We start from the raw sequence: 11193 nt of genomic DNA on the forward strand, positions 1-11193 counted from the left end.
AAATAAATGTATATGAAAATGTGATGAAAAGAATGAATTATTTTGCCTGTAGAATTTGGGTTCAGATTATTGGCAGTGCTACAAATCCCAAATTTAAGGAGACCATTTTCCCAGTGACCCTTGGGTGTGACGGAGCAAGGATTGTTGAAAGCATTGGCCCAGGATTGTCCAAATTCACATCAGGTGACACAGTTATCCCACTTCACATACTTCACTGTGGGAAATTCAAGTTCTCTCTGAGCCCATGCCTGAATCTCTGTGTAAAAATCAAGTGGATCATCTCTCTGAAGGAAAAGCAAAATTAAAACTCCTATTTCTGATCAAAGCCTAATAGCTGACAGAACTAGCAGGTTTACCTGTAAAGGAAAACCAATTTACCATTTGTGGAGAGTAGATGTTATCTGCAGGACACCACTGTGGCAGATTCAAATCTTGTTAAAACAAATAATGATGAGACTTTGATGAAGGTTTGTCTGATTGGATGTGGGTTTTCAAAAGGCTGTGGAGCTGGGAGCAGCTCTGCCAAGGCTGTGCATCAATAACTATTTCTTCAGTAGCAAAACTGAGTCAGTTATTTATAAAAACCACAGAGCACTGGTGCTTTGTAAACTGTAAAGCATATAAATGTATTTGTTAATATACATTACAATAGTTTCCTAGACTATCTTTCCACTGCTAGCCTCTTAACCCTTTCTCAGCCATCCATTGCACTGCTGCCTGATATTCTGGGGACTGGACCTGTGATTTCCTTGGTCCCAGAGGGAGGAAACCCCTCTCCCAATACAGATGAGCACCTGCTTCTGCAATTTGTAGTCTTAGCTGTCTGTAGCACTGAGAGGACAAGGACTTGCACAAGGTCTTATAGCCAGCCTGTTTATCAAAGGAGGGACATGAACACAGAGAGCTAGCTCCCTTTCCACTGTTTTTCTAATCAAAGCTGACTAACTGACCTTTCTCCTGCCTGATTAATCTCCCTTAGTGCAAAGCTTTGGTCATATCATTCTTTTCTACTAAACCCTTAAATGGCTCCCCACTATTTATTAAATAACTTAGGGTGCCATTTGAGACTCTCCACAATTTGGCTTCAACCTTCCTCTCTACCTCTGCCTCATACAGTTATCCCTCACATTCTCTATGTACCAGGTAAACCACGAAATTTGCCTTCTCTTGAATATATCTTGCTCTTTCCCATTCTTATACCTTTGCTCACCACATTCCTCAGGATGCCCTCCTCCTTTTGCAACCGCCTACATCTCTGTTAACCTTCAAGACCAAATTCAAATGTCACTGCCTCTATAAAGTCTTCCCTAATCCCACTAACTAGAAGTGAAGGCCTTTCCAGGCCTGTGGATTGAATTAGGACATTGGACATTTCAACTGAATTCAAAGGACATTTTTCTTATTCACTTATATCATTTTGTATTATAAGTATCTGGGTATAGCAAGGTTTAATTGGCCCCTAGGTGATATCCCATGGAGCATGTTTATAATTGTCATTCCTACGGGAATCAGGCCATGTGCAACTTCTGGCCATGTGTGACAGAGATGCCAAAGGACTTTCACTTCCAGATTATGAAGAGTCTCCTTACTGGCTACAAGCCTGAAGAGCTGATGACTTATGAATGTATAGAAGGGATTGACTACTCCCTTGTCTTCTCTCTTCCTTTCCAGCTATGAAGACTATTTCTAGCTGCTTCTTGAGAGGGGTAGGGGAAAGAGGTGGTTTGCCCTATCTCCAACCCAGTCTCTATGGGGCTGTGAGAACATGGCATCTGAGACTGATATCTCTTTTGCATTTGTTCTTCCTTGATCTTAGGCGAATTAGTATCTATCAAAATCAACCATGTCCAACCACACTTAGAGATAGCCTTGTGAGCTCAAGACATATGGAAATGCTGAGTTCTAATGAGTTGGAGCTCAATGTCAGCAAGGAGTCCCCCCAAGTTACCCTATTATTCTAGATGAGGGCAGCCTATGACAAGAGAATCAGCCTCAGCCTGACCATTTTACTATCAGACATATACCTGGAGCTGTTTAGACAATGCAGAACTGAAACAAAATGTAAGATGCCTAATTAGTAGTCTTGTAAACTAGTTTATGTTCTCATGAGATTTAAGTGTCAGCATCCTAGCAGACCTTAACAGTAGTTATAAGAAGTTACTGAATATGTTTCAAGTTATTCTATTACTACTCACTGAGTCTTTTATGCCTAGCATTTCTTTTTTTTCTTTTTTTTTGATAGAAATAAATTAATTTTCTTATATCTGACATATTGTATGCTGAATTTGTACCCTTTTACTTCTCTCTCTTTGGGAAAACTCTAGATGTGAGCATAGCCTAAACTATAAGTAAATTTGCTCTGGGGCTCCAGGGTGTTGGTGCTTAATGAGCCAAAGAATGTGTAAAAAGTGAGTTAATCTCTCCTTAGAAGCTTGGCTCCCTAGGACTGATCCCAGTTCAAATTACATGACTGGTTATGGAGTAGTTGTTATTATTATTTGTCCTCTGTTCTCAAAGAGGGCCATGACATCAGGGAGGTGATGCCATGATGTGCAAGTGAATTAGATTGAAGTGAGGGAGGTCTGTGCAAAGTTACCATCCGGTAGTTAACAAAGTACCCTAACCCCTGTGTTCCCAGTGGCAGTTCCTCAGGTGGGCACACATCTTATCTGGCACTTCCTTTAAAAAGCACATTTCTTTTTCCATTTTGTTTCTGCTTTAATATTATCACTGCAACATTATCAAGATCATCATTGTCATTAGAAAGCATTAATTAAGCAACTATTTTTGGTATAGCTTTGAGTTAAGCTTTTTAATTTAACAGGGGGAACAAAAGAGGCAAAGATCTAGTTATAATATCTTTCTTTACCCCCCATGGACCTGAATTTACCGTTAAAATACGAGAAAATTTAGCTCAATGTTCTTTTTTTAATTTAAATACCACTTAAGTGTACTATTTGTGCCCCTATGTATTATATATAACATAAATATCTACATATGTTATGTTTCATTTGCAAAAAGTACCTATTGATATTTTAGAATGCTAGCTGTATATACTCAAATTCAGAGAAATACATAATTATGCAAAACCAACTAAAATGTTAACATACTTAGAAAGAGCCAGGAGTTAGCCTCAAATGAGCTGACCAATTCTTAATAAATGGGCTCATTACAGAGTGTGTACCTTAATTATCATGTATATACTTATCTTTTTAAATGTTGTTCCCCCTCCTTGCCCCACCCCCAATAGAATGTAAACTCCTTAATGGAAGGATTGATTTGGTTTTGGCTTTGTTTCCCTAACATCTAATATGTTCTCTGGCATGTAGTAGGATCTTGTTGGACTGGATTGAATTGGTTTGGTTTGGATTACGTTGATTTTGAGTATGGGATGACATTTTAGGGGTTTATTTCAGGAGGCAACAGAAAAAAAAAACAATGACCCCAAACCTCCCAAAGTTGAAGAATTATATGAGACACTTGGGGAATGGCTATGTTTTACCTTCACTGTTATCTTGTTATCCCTTCACAATAAACCTAAGTATGGAAAGCTAACCTTAGTTCTAATCTGGCCCTTCCCACCTCTCTTTTTTCTCCCATTTGATTTAAAGTTGCTTGTAGTTTCATTCCTATACTACAGACATCTTAGATTGGTTGGGCTTCCTTACTTCTGAGCAAGATGACCTTTCATTCAGTTCAGGCAGCTAAAAGGAGTAAGGGGAGTTCTTTCTCAAGTTTAAAAGACCTTCAGATTCCATGTCTCTACCCAGTCATTTATTACAGTGCTTAGCAGTTCTTGAATCAATCCTTCAGAATCAATGCAGTCTCTCTTAAATCTGTGTCCCTTCTCACTACAGTCAGCAACAACAGATATTTTTACTGATACTCATAGGTGTGTTGCTATGTATCAAGTGATTAGCAAATTTACACTGTTCTCAACCCAAAATAGACCGCCATTTGCAAACTGTCCTTTAGCCTAGGCTCTCTGTCTATGTGAGAGTAACAAAGTTGTGCCACAGAATAGGCCAGGCTCTGCAAATAGCTTATTGGAGATATCAGAGCCTAGCAATTAACTCATCTGGCACGCATGGCAAGCTTGTATAACTTACCTTGTGCAGAGGTGGGGGTGGGGGTGGGGGTGGGAGACAGAAGCTGCAGGACACTAAACTCTGGAAACCCAGGTCCCTGCTGGGAATGTATATACTGAGGCATACTCCAGGTTAGGGCAAGGCCAGGGACAGCTCATCTTTGGTGTGGCTGGTGGTGGGGTTGGGGACTGTGGGGTAGGAGGGAGGGGTGATGAGGAGAAGAGAAAGAAAGAGCCATGTAATCTGGGAGCTCCCTGTTTTACTTACTTGTTATTGCTAATGTATTTTATGGGTTGCATGGGGGGAAAAGGATTAAAAAGGGGATCAGGAGTAAAAGGTGTCATTAAGGAATTGTCTAATGGGAAAAGAAGATAGGCTGATCATGTGGTAAGGGTAAGTGATGACAGATGGACAGCCAGAGTTCAACTGTTTCTTTCCTATTGTGTCAAGAGAAGGTGAGGAAGGCCTCTGGCACATTGGGTGGGCTTCCTGTCCCCATACTCCTTGATTGGCTCCTCTCTCTTCTGCCATCCTCTAAATATGGGAACCCAACAAAGTATTATCTTTAGCTAATCTTTTCTTTTTGCATTCTCTCCCTAATTGATATCATCTATTTTCATTGCTATTCAGATGACTTCCAAAATTATATTTCCAACCTCTATTCTTTTTCCTGAGATTCAGTACCCGCATCTTCAACTGTCTTGCTATTTATTGCCACCTGGATGTCTCATTGACACCTCAAACTTAAAATATCCCAAATTGAGGTTTTATTTCCCCCTCCCCCAATTTCCACTTCCTCCAAACTTCAGTCACCTTTTATTTTTCCTTTTCCTTTATTCTCTTCCCACAGCAACCAATTGCTAAATCCCATTGATTGACTCTGCAATCTCTTTCATCTGTCTCCACTTCCATGACCCTAATTAAAGCCCTAGTTCTGCCTTCGATGGCCCACTGTTATATTTTTCTTAGAAGTATCCCTGTCTCCAGCCTCTCCCCTAACTGCACAATACACTCTGTATGATATTATGAGGTTAATCTTCCCAATGAACATCTTTAGTCACATCCCTCCCTCACCTCTAAAACCGTCAATTGCATCCAACTGCATAAAGAAAATAAAATATAAATTTCTTATATTTAAATTCCTATCAGTGTTTTGCACATAGTAGATGCTTGATAAACCTTTGTTCAATTGAATTTGGCTCTGGAATGATTCTGCGTCTACCCACCACTTAACAGATTTGCCTTTTTCATTACCTTTGGCTCTGGTTGATATAATTGAACTTTCATTGGGCACCCAGGGCAAGAGTAGTGTGCTGGATTGAATGAGGAAGCTAGCCTGAGAATAAATGTCAGATTGATATAGTTATAGGGAGAATCTGATTCTTTCATTCTTTGATTCATTCTACAAATACTTATTAAGCTCCTAGCTCTGGAGGAGAAAGAAAGTTTACCTAAGACATGGTCCTTCCTTTCATGTATCTTATAGCCTAGGATGGGAATTAGCACAAAATCAGATGACAAAAATACAAAATATTACATGATAAATGAGTTAAGGAAGTGCTAAAAAAAAAGTGCTAAAGTCCAAAGGGAAGGTCTTTACCAAAACAGGGGTCAATCAGGGAAATCTTCCTTGGTGAGATGATTTGAGTTACCTGACATTAACGACAGGGAAAGCCATCTTCCTGAAATACCGGTGCAGGATGTTACTGAAAACCTCCCCAACTTTGTCAAATGTAATGACTACTACCCATTTCCAATGTTTCATATGGATACTGACAGAAGGACTCTAGAAAGTCTTTTTAAGAATTATAAAGTCTTGGCAAGAAACTGATGATGTTGGAGGCAGAGGTAGTATTTTCATCATTGCTACCAACAAAAGGCAAAGGCTTCAGGAGAAAGAGGCAATTTTGGGAAATGAACAGGCTGTCTGAGATTAGAGATGTGGCTAAAATCTAGGAATGATGTGCTCTTTGCCAGAAATGGAGTATGCTAATGAAATATGGAGTAATGGAGTATACTAATGGTAAAAATGTCTTTGCCTAGTTTTAAAAATCTAATAAAAATGGCTGTAAACTGAAAAGGAAGAACAAGAAAACTGAATACATCTATGCTGTAGAGAAGTGGCTACTTTGTAGAAAGATGATCAGTAACTCACAGGGCACAAAATTCAATAAAGAAGTCAGCAATAAAATCATGGCCTCAGATGTCTATACAGAAAGGCACAAGTACAGGTAACAAGCAAGATGAGCTACAAGTCTTAATGCAAGGAGATAAATTTGATCTCAGAGTTATCAGTAATACGTATTAAGATGGAACTTCATGCTCTGGAAGGGTACATCTCATTCAAAATCAACAGAAAAGACAAAGCATCCTGAGGCTAGGAACAAGGCAGGAAGAGGAGTGGCATTATGTGTTCAGAAGATATGGTTGTGAGGAAATGTAGGAGCCAAAACAGGGGAAGAGGGGTAAGGAAAATTTAGTTGAAGGTCAGCAAGGGACAAACAGAAAAGATATTGTCCTGAGACATTGCTAAAGTGAACCCAGACAAGAGAGAGTAAATAAATAAAGAATTTGGGGGGAAAGATAAACCTGGCATGGAGTTATGCTATAGCAGGGATTTCAATTATCTGAACCTCCAAAACAAAATGCCTAACAATTTTTTGCCTTGCCTTAATAATAATTTCATCCTTTAAAAGATGGAGCAAGTGATGAGTGACTTGCTAATCTTGACCTAATTTTCAATCATAAGGAGGAACTTGGCAGCTAAAGTGGAAAGACTAGGTGGGGCAGAAGTGACTACTGCATCTTATCTTTGGCAACAGAGGAAAGGACAGCCAGGTATAGTCTAATATGTAACTTGGATTTGGGAAGAATAGCTTTGGAAGGGCATAGAGAAAGAATAGGTAGATGCCATGGACTAAAAATCTACAGGGGAAGTTAACCCAGGAAGGATGGGAAGTTTTCAAGAATGAAAATTTGAAAACACAAAGAGAGACAGTTCTGATGGACAAAAAGGGGGAGCTGTCTAAAGAGATCAAAGTGAATAAAAGGGCTAACAACTTAGCAAATTATCCTCTGACCAAAATTAAGTGGTATAGCTAGCATACTAGATGACAGAATCAGGATCCAGAAGGATTTTTTGACAGGGTAGAATACTAGGCTACTTCTAACAAGATGAAATTAAATAGTAATAAATCTAACATCCCATTCATTGTATTCAGCCTGGGAGTTTCCCAGGGATCTGTGTTTGGTGCTGTTTAACATTTTTATCAATTCTTTGGAGAGGGAGAGCCAGCCCAGAAGCTAGGAAGACCTGTGTCAAATCCCCTCTCTGGGACATACCAGCTTTCTGACCCTGGGGCAAGTCAGTTAATCTCCCAGTGTTCCAGGCAACTTTTTAAAAAGTTGTCCTAATTTAAGACTAAGCTGCAGAGAAGCTTTAATGGATGAGACAATACTGGGAGGGATAGCCGTTATATTGGATGCTAGTCAACCTACACATTAGCCATTCTTCCCAGAATTGTGTCTTGATTGGAATTTATATGATATTTAATAAATGATATTTAATAGGGACAAATTTAGTTTTACACTGGGTTTAAAAAATCACCTTCTTGAGTACAAGACAAAGGGAGGTGAGGCTAGACAGTAGTTTGTCTGGAAAGATCTGAGACTTTGAGTGGACTGCAAAGTCAATATGATTTACTAGTGTGAATGGAATTATGGAATTTAGGCTGCAACAAAATATATAGTTTCCAGCATCAGGGAGGTGAAAGTACTGCTGTATCCTGCTCCTTGGTCCAACACCATCTGGGACATTGTTTTCATTTGTAGCGGCCACATTTTAGAAAGCAGGTTGATGACTTGGAGAGTTCAGAGAAGAGCAACCAGGTGAAGGGCTTTAAGATCATGTTTGGGCACAGGTAGAACCAGAAATAAGAAGTTATAGAGAAGAAGATTTAATATAAGGAAAAACCTCCTAATCATTACAGCTATACAACAGTGGATATGACTGCCTCAAGGTGCAGTTCCTTTCACAAGAGGTCTTCAAGCTAAGGCTGTATACTAGTCAAGTATGGTATAGAGGGAATTCTTATTCAGGATGTGTGTGTGTGTGTGTGTGTATGTGTGTTTGTGTGTGTGTATGTCTGTGTGTATGTATGTGTTCATTCTAGAGATTCTTAACCTGGGATTCATAGGCCCCCCATGAGATCTGTGGGTAGATTTCAGAAAGTCTAATTTCACCAAAAAATGTATTTTCTGTCCATCCAAGGTCACAGACCTTGTGTGTGTGTGTGTGTGTGTGTGTGTGTGTGTGTGATACATCTTTATATTCACTATCCTCTAATTGAAATTTAGCATTTCATGGAAATAGTTTAAAAAAAAACCATTCTAAAATGGTGTCCATAGGCTTACCAGACTGCCAAAGGGGGTTATCTCACTCACACATAATTAAAGAATCTCAGTCCTACATGGCCTCTCGGATCCTTAACAACTCTGAGATTGCCTAATCCTGAGCTATTTCTGAGTTGTTCTCAAAGGGATGGTTAAGAAGTGAAGAGTGAGAGGATGGATGAAGGGACCACCATGATCAGTGGTGTAGAGATGGAGAAGAGGCTGTGGAGTAAAGAACAGTCCATTTTAGGGAAGGTATAGACAAGTCTGAAGAGGAAACAAGACTGAAAAAGATAGTTGGTGCCAGATTGTGGAGGGTCTTAAAGGCATTTTTCAACTTTACATGGGAGTTAGTAGGAGCCATTGAACATTTCTGAGTAGGACATGACCACATTTATGAGGAAGAAAGATAATCATCGAAGTATTAGGTCTGTCTCAAAATGGTAAGAAAGCTTCGTTGGAGGATCCAGGAAGTGAGATTGAAGACCCTTTAAGAGGTTATTGCAATTGTCCAGGGAACTGGTAATGAAATTTGTTGTTGTTCAGTAGTTTTGACTCTTTGTAACTCCATTTGGGGTTTTCTTCACAAAGATACTGGAGTGGTTTGTTATTTCCTTCTCCAGCTCATTTTACAGATGAGGAAACCGAGGCTTGCTTGGGGTTACTTGACTTGCCCAGGGTCACACTGCTAATAAGTGTCTGCGGCTGGATTGGAACTCAGGAAGATGAGTCTTTCTGACTCCATCGGCAGCACTCTATCCACCTAGTTGCTATGGTAATGAGATACTGTAGGGTTAATGGGAAGAGAGAGGCAGTGGGAATATCTAAGAAGTTGAAAAGGTAGAGTTGACAGCACTAGACAATAGACAGAGAAGAGCCAATGATAACCCCAAAGTTTAAGACATGGAATCCATGGAAGCAGGAGACTGGTGAAATCACAAAGTCGGGAAGGTAGTGTTGGGATATGTTGAATTTGAGGTGCTGGTGTCACATCCGGATGGAGATATCCTTCCGGTGGTTGGAGATTCAGGTCTGGAGCTCAAGACAGAGGTCAAAACAATAGAAAAATAGTATTTAGAAAAATCACAATAATGGGACGGCCTTACGATACATGTCTTCTGCCCTACCAACTGGGTTTGGATTGGGGTCCTTCTCCCCAGTACTCATTCCTGGGATCGCATGCCCACCCAGTCAGTCTTGCAGGCCCCTTCAGCGGTTTGGCTCAGGGGGGAGCCCTGCAGGGAAGACGCTCCCTAGATCCACCCCGACCCCTCCCCGGGTTGCTACCTGAGGCTCGCTCCCAGACCGGCTCAGTCTCACTCCTGTCTGCACCGGCGTCAAGCCGCGGGTGGGGAGGGGGAGGGGAGAGACAGGCGCCTCGCACCCAAGGCGGAAGGACAGCAGCAGGACCTTAGAGGGAAGGGCGGCACAGGTGGGGGCGGGGCGGGGAGGGACCCCCTTTGTTTGCGCTTGACAACCAAGCACGCGGGTTCGCCTGTTTTAGCAACCAGTGGGGGAGGGGTCGAGGCCTGTTGGAGGAAACGTCACAAACGCCCCCCTCTCGTCCGGCAGGGCTCAGATTGGCTAGGGGGAAGTGAGGCAATGGGGATGCTCTCGAACCCGAGACCCTGGAGGGAGCGTCGCAGCTAGGGGAACCTGGAAACTACCTGAGGGCTCCCGCTGAGAGGGGAATTGGGCTGGTAGTTAAAGGGAAGGATTTAGAGGAGTGGAAACCATCCTGGAGGTTTGAGGCTGTAAAGGACTAAAGTGCAGCCGAGTGCACGGGCGAATCTGGGCAAGGGGGATCTTCGGGGAGGGGCGCTGAGGCTGGAGATCTGCAAGCAGACTCCCGGGGTTGGGGGAAGAGGTAATAGCGGTAATAAATTTTCGAGATCGGGGAATGAACCTAGAGGGGTCACCTGCCCGAGGGTGGGAGAGTCAATGGTTAGGGATGGACAGGCTGCCCTGGATGGCTTCTGAGCCCCACATTGACTCCAAGATTCCGCAGGTCTGAATTCTCAGAGCGTAGCCAAGAATCCAACTGGTCCGAGGTCAGTTAAAGGGACCATCTTGCCTAGGGGTGTGCTGGTAAATGTTTAACAACTGTCTCTCTGGGGATTAAAAAACCAAAACAAAACACCCTCCTGACACATTGTTATATTTAATATGCGTCGCTAGTACTTAAATCTAGACAATCAAATCAACAATAAATCAAGCCCTGTTGTCAATTGGAGGTGTAGATGAAAAATTTAACAGCTTAGTTAGAGCCGGCTCCAGCACACCCCTGAGCACGTCCAATGGCATGGAAGGCAGATGTGGGTCAAAGCCAAGGTCCCTTATTAAGTACTTGCTACATGCCAAGCATCCCTAAGACAAGTAGAAAATGTGCTCTCAAGGAGCTCACATTTTATGTTAGAGTATGTTGGAGGTGGTGGGTAAATATGATAAGAGTTGTGGCAAGATGAGGGGGGAGGTAAAGCCTGGTACTGCGCAAGTCTGGAAGTAGTCAAGATATCCCCAGGCTACCTTTCCCTTTCCCTAGCCTCCCCACCCCTTTCCCCATACATCCCTCTTTAAAGGGGAGGTTCTTTCTTCTTCCTCCTCTTCAGCTGTTCCTGCTCAAACTGGCTTTCAAGTCATTTATACTTTCGTTTGAATTTAGTGCAAATACATTTCTATTTTACCCAAGGGTATATTTTGAGACTTCTCTAGT

The 11193-nt window shown here is 41.7% G+C and overlaps 1 protein-coding gene across 2 annotated transcripts in view; it reads right to left on the minus strand.

Annotated features, from left to right (window-relative positions):
- Nucleotides 1-10480, minus strand: part of ROPN1 (rhophilin associated tail protein 1) — a 35008-nt gene extending 24528 nt beyond the window's left edge. The window contains exons 1-2 of one of the 2 annotated variants that reach the window (XM_020985992.2): nt 9768-10480; nt 5343-5424 (exon numbers count right to left, since the gene is read on the minus strand). The gene's annotated coding sequence lies outside the window, so the exon portion shown is untranslated. The remainder of the gene's footprint in view (nt 1-5342; nt 5425-9767) is intronic. The other variant, XM_020985991.2, reaches the window with a different exon arrangement.
- Between the last annotated feature and the right edge of the window lie 713 nt (nt 10481-11193).

The sequence above is a fragment of the Phascolarctos cinereus genome, unplaced genomic scaffold (assembly GCF_003287225.1).
Source record: "Phascolarctos cinereus isolate Bilbo 61053 unplaced genomic scaffold, phaCin_HiC Scaffold_726;HRSCAF=1367, whole genome shotgun sequence".
NCBI classification, from domain to species: Eukaryota; Metazoa; Chordata; class Mammalia; order Diprotodontia; family Phascolarctidae; genus Phascolarctos; species Phascolarctos cinereus.